General features: G+C 46.1%; 1 pseudogene; it reads right to left on the reverse strand.

Annotated features, from left to right (window-relative positions):
- Positions 1-1,310: 1,310 nt before the first annotated feature.
- Positions 1,311-5,263, reverse strand: LOC120222880 (annotated as a pseudogene).
- Between the last annotated feature and the right edge of the window lie 661 nt (positions 5,264-5,924).

A 5,924-nucleotide genomic window follows, 5' to 3' on the forward strand; every position in this document is an offset into this window, starting at 1 on the left:
CATGACCTGAGCCAAAGTCAGATGCTCAATCGACTGAGCCACCCAAGCACCCCCTGACTACATATTTTAAATCCAGCATTCCTATTGCTCAGTCTCTGCATGTGCTGTTAGTTTCCCTTCATCTGAGAATGTCTTCATTTCCCTTTCACTCCTTAAGGATAATTTCATCACATATAGAATTCAAGATTGACAGTTCTCTGCTTTCAGCACTTTATAAATGTTGCGTGACTTCTTTCTGCCTCCGTAGTTTCCTTTATAGGCCATACTAAAATAGAACTTGAATTGGTACTGCTTCCTGGTTGTTTCTCCCTTTTTTTCAGATGTTATCTAAGTGTTCAGTTTTCAGAAGATTAATTATGATATGTCCAGTGGATTTCTTTGGTCTCCACCTACTTGAAGTGTATCAACTTCTCGAATCCATAGGTTTCTATCTTTCACCAACTTTGGGGAGTTTTCAGCCATTATTTCTTTGAATATTTTTCAGCCTCACATTTCTCCTCTCCTAGGATTCTGATGATACACATGTTAGCTCTTTCATTATTGTCCCATATGGGTCCCTTATCTTTTTCTTTGTTGTTCGGATTGTTTCATCGATCTGTCCTGAAGTACCCTGATCTGATCTGTCATTTCCATGCTACTCCTGAGTTCATCCAAGTTTTAACTTTGACAGTAATTCTTCGTTTCTATCATTTCCATGTGGTTCTTTCTCATAATTTCTATTTCTTTGCTAAGATTTTCCAATTCAAGAGAATTTGCAGTTGACTATTGTGGCATTTTTATTATAACTGCCTCAAAATCCTTGTCAGATAAATTCTAACATCTGAATCATATCAGTATTGGTAGCAGTTGATTGCCTTTTATTTACATTGTTGTTTTCCTGGTTTGGGGTATGATGAGTGATCTTCTATTGTATCCTGGACATTTAGGTCATTATGTTAGGGATCTTTTAATTCTATTTACATCTATTTTAGCAGGTGGGAGTCCTGTTTAAGTATAGCGTATTGGTTCTTTTATGGGTGTTAGTTCCAAAGACAGTTCAGTTTCCTTTCCCTTCCTTTCTCTCTCTCTCTCTCCTTCCTTTCTTCCTCCCTTCCTCCCTCCCTCCCTCCCTTCTTTCCTTCCTTCCTCCCTTCCTTCATTCCTTTCTTTCTTTCTTTTCTTTCCTTCCTTCTTTCCTTCTTTCCTTCCTTCCTTCCTTCCATCCTTCCTTCCTTCCTTCCTTTCTCTTCCTTCCTTCCCGCCTTTCTTTCTGTCTTTTCTTTTCAGTTTTATGGTTTTATTAACACAAATATGACATGTACATAAGCTGTCTATTCATTTTCTTCTCTGAGCAGCCTCACATTGGGGTCGGTGACTCCGATGGCCAGCTGGGCTGCTCTTTCCACAAGGACTTTGTGGCACTTGGAGGAGATGCTGTGAGCGATCTCTGCACCGTCAGATTTGTCGTTCTTCAGCAATACTTCCAGCTCCTTGACGTTGTAGAATAGGAACTTCCGGAAGCCACTGGGCAGCATGTGCTTTTTCTTGTCACTCCCGTAACCAATGTTGGGCATCAAGATCTGGCCCTCGAATCTTCCATGCAACCCTATTGCCAACTCCTCTGGGTTTCTGCCATTTGCACTTAACTTTGACACATCAGTCTGACTGGTGCCAGATGAACTTCTGGGTCCTCTTTTTCACGATCTTGGGCTTCACCAGAGGGCTGAGGGCGGCCAGGATGCCGAGGAAGATGACTGCCACCTCCACAGGCAGTGCCGAGGAAGAGACAGCAGTTCAGTTTGTTTCCTGAGCCCTTGAGATACTATTCTGGTCTGCGCTGTTCTTTTGGTGCGGCTAGGGTTCCTACTCAATCCGGGCTGGTGTCTTCTGTGGTGTTCCCTGGATCGCATGGTGGTGCTGGGTCTTCTGTAGTGGGGCAAGCAGGGAGACACAGGGCTTTGCTGCTGCTGGGAACGATTTGAGCCACCTGCCGGCACGCTGGTGTGAAACTAGGGCTGGGGTTCCCGTAAGTCTCTACTGGGCTCCCTTTTTTTTGTCCTTTGGCTGAGAAAGCAAGCTTTCCTTTTTTTTCTTCCTCTTCTTTCTGCTGGTGGTTCTGGGTTGCAGGCCCCTTCAGATCTTAGTCCAGGGTATATGGAGAGGAAAAGAAAACCCAGGAGATTCACGGCTTTGCTGTTCCTCAAGTCCCGGGGTCCCCAGCAAGCCCCCCATCTTCTTTCTAGCTTTCAGAGTCCTTTTATCATTTTTTAAAAGTTTTCAAGGCTTTTCGTTGTACTTAGAGGAGAAAAGAAGGAAAAGCTGATTCTACACCATCTTGTTCTAAAACCATAAGCCTGCCTTTTTTTTTTTTTTTTAAATATTTTATTTATTTCTAGGAGAGAGAGAGAGACAGCGTGAACAGGGGAAGGTCAGAGAGAGAGGGAGTCACAGACTGAAACAGGCTCCAGGCTCTGAGCTGGCAGTCAGCACAGAGCCCGACGCGGGGCTCGAACCCACGAACCGCGAGATCATACCTAAGCGAAAGTCGGACGCTTAACCGACTAAGCCACCCAGGCGCCCCTAAAACCATAAGCCTGCCTTTTAAAGGAAGCGGTAGTTTGAGACTATATTCAAAGGGCAGGGGGAAAAAAATAAAGAAATTGACCTACATCAGCTCTCCCAGTTTTTTCATTGGTTCTGTATGACTCAAAATGGGGCCTTGTGCTTGGTATGGTCTGTTGTCGTTAAATAAATCACCAAGTGCTGTCATTCTGGTGTGCATGATTTCGGGGACTGGTGGCACAAACGTGACGCTGGATAAATGTATGTAAAATTGTCATGGGCTACATGTCTTTGTGTATGTATTCAAACACGCGATGGCTTTAAAAGCACAATTGGCTAAAGTTTATCATAGCTGAGCACAGCCTGGAGGATGTATGGTTGTATCTTTCTTAAACCACTCTCCCGCAGAGGGGGGAGTGGGCGGCACACATGGTTACACAGCACTGGATCAAGGATGGCAAACAGGATTAACTCACTTGCTAATTCTGCTGAACTGATGCTGGATACTTTGACCTGAAAGATCCGAAGGCAGTGCTTAGAGGCAGGAGTGTCACGTCCAAGGAGTTCTGTGTGCCGTGGATAAAAGAATGGGTGGTGGCAACACATACATATGCCTCACCCATTTAACATCCTCGATCTAGAAAAGTCCTCCGGAGCTCACATTCTTTCAGTAGACATGGGCAGAGCTTACCTAAATTTGAAGACCCAAGGGCGGGGGGGGGGGGGGGGCTCTATCTTGAGGAGTATGTAATAAAGAGATTTCTTGGGGGGCGCCTGGGTGGCTTAGTCGGTTAAGTGTCCGACTTTCGCTTAGGTCATGATCTCGCGGTTCGTGGGTTCGAGCCCCGCGTCGGGCTCTGTGCTGACTGCCAGCTCAGAGCCTGGAGCCTATTTCAGAGTCTGTATCTCCCTCTCTCTCTGACACTCCCCTGCTCACACTGTCTCTCTCTCTCTCTCTCCTAGAAATAAATAAAAAAATATTAAAAAAAAAAAAGAGAGAGAGAGAGAGAGATTTCTTGGGCTGGGGACCCACCCAGAGTGATGGGCTTTTGCAGATTGGCCCAGCGGCTCAGCACATATTTAGTTCTAGCCAGAAGGAGACTTGGCATGATATTTACCTACGTCCTACCAAATCTATTTGTAAACAATTGCGTATTCTGTTTTATTTTTCTAGCAAGGCTTCTCTGCTTTTTACAAACAGTATTAACGCTTTACAAATGACCTCCGTCTCTGGGGACCTACCTGTTCTACTCTCACTGACTTAGTAGCACACAAATGGCTGTCGACACAGCTCATCTCAGGGGCAGGGAAGTGACTTGGACAGGAAATAAAGCAGGCATCTCATTTCCACGCCTTGCTTTATCATATACAGGAAGAGAATTAGTACCACTTTATCTGACAGTTGTGTAAAAATAGTAAGAAGCCAAAAATGCCTGTTGAGTAGAATGAAATACTAAATAAATAAATAAATAAATAAAAGGGCGGCATTGGGTGCTCAACCATTGTTCAGATACTGGAGGAGAAACCACCCAGATGGGGCTTGGCCAAGAGTTGGTTGGTGCCTCTCAAGGGCCCTTTTGACCTCTGTGTTTCCTGCCTCAGAGCTGACCTTAGCTCCTGGCTCTCCTGTGTAACACACACACCTCTGCATATGTCACTCCCACGTCCAGGGCCAGCTGCCACATGGAAGAACTCAAGACTCATCTCACTTGCTAAGAAGCGGGTGCTCACGTAGTCAGGGCAAAGAAGTCCTCGCCCTTTTGCTTTTTTAGGATGTGAATCTCGCAGGTGGATCTGCCAGGTCTGGGAGCTAGAAAGGTGCAAAAGTGTCTCTGTAGGAGAATGCAAAGTGGAAATTTCGACACAGGCAGCAAATCTCCTGAGAGGAAGAGCTTGCAATGGGTAAGTGGCCTCCTTGCCATCTTAAAAGATACATCCCACCCCCACCACGGCATGTTGTTGTAAATTCTAGCTAGGAACGCAGTCCTCACGCGCAAGTCCGTTCTTTAACGGGTAGCCCCAATTATGAGACCACAGAAGGATAGAGCAGCGCAGGATACAGACAGCAATGACCATCTCTGGTAGGGAGGCTTGGGTTCCAGTCCTACGGCTCTGCCATTTCTTTAGAGCTGTGTGAGCTCAGACAGGTTGCTGAATCTTCCTAGGCCTGTTTTTTCTCATTTGGATAACGGAGTGATAGGCCCGTGTCATAGGCTTGGTATATCTGTCAGTCACATATACAGCAGCCTTAGCATAGCTCCTGGCGCAGAGCCAAGACTTCCATACACAGGCTACTAATTAATAAAATTCTCTGCGCAGCTAAGATACATCACAAGTCGTGTGACATTAAACACGTTTGCCCAAGGACCAGCCATTAGGCCCACACTGCATCTTTATACTTTGATTTTGAGAGTCAGGACCGAAGTGTCTTTGACGGGAGGTATCATTTGGTTTCCCATGACCTAGCATGACAGAAGCCTCTCTAATGTGAAGGTTGGGCCAGGGGAGAAGCAGGACAATTGGCAGGGACAAGAAGGACAGGTGATAGAACAGGACAAAGCAAAGCCAGGGCTCACTTCTAGGAACCTGAGGGTATTGAGAAAAGGGACAAACAGCCTTGTATTCCTCCAGAGTCCCTGCAAACACCACTGCGTCGTCCAATAGCCCAGTGACTCGCGGTGACGGCGAAGCGTGCCTTACGTTTCAGATAAAGCTTGTGCATGCTCGCTGTTTAAGCAGGCAGAGAACCAAGTTTTTCCACTGCCAAGCAAACACTCTCCAAGAGGTCAAAGTCAACACGTTAGTGCTTGACGACCGGGGAGCCCCAGCTGCATGAACATGTCAGGGGGCAAAACAACTCAATTTCCAACAAAGCTGAATAATGAAACGTCACTCTGTTTAGAAAGCTTAAACATCTCTGGGGCACCTGGGTGGCTCAGTTGGTTAAGCGGCTGATGTCGGCTCAGGTCATGATCTCACGGTTTGTGGGTTCGAGCCCCACATCGGGCTCTGTGCAGACAGAGCCTGGAGCCTGCTTTGGATTCTGTGTCTCCCTCTCTCTCTGCCCCTCCCCCATTCATGCTCTGTCTCTGGCTCTCAAAAATAAGTAAATGTTAAAAATAAATTTTTTAAGCTTAAACATCTCTGCAAACCGGTACTGCATAAATCCACCACCACCACCACCACCCTCCTGCCCCCAAAAGACGGTGGCCACTTCACTTTGGTCCAAAGAATCAGGGTCAGCTTGCCTGTGACACTTTAATGAATGAAATGTGTTATTTTGTGATATGCCTCCCTTTCAATTCCTGTTTTCTGCTCCAAAGGGGTGCAGTGAGGAAAAACAACAGACAAAAGCCAGTAACAAACCAGACTCCACGCACATG

The sequence above is a fragment of the Hyaena hyaena genome, unplaced genomic scaffold (assembly GCF_003009895.1).
Source record: "Hyaena hyaena isolate Hyena2069 unplaced genomic scaffold, ASM300989v1 scaffold_925, whole genome shotgun sequence".
Classification (NCBI taxonomy): Eukaryota; Metazoa; Chordata; class Mammalia; order Carnivora; family Hyaenidae; genus Hyaena; species Hyaena hyaena.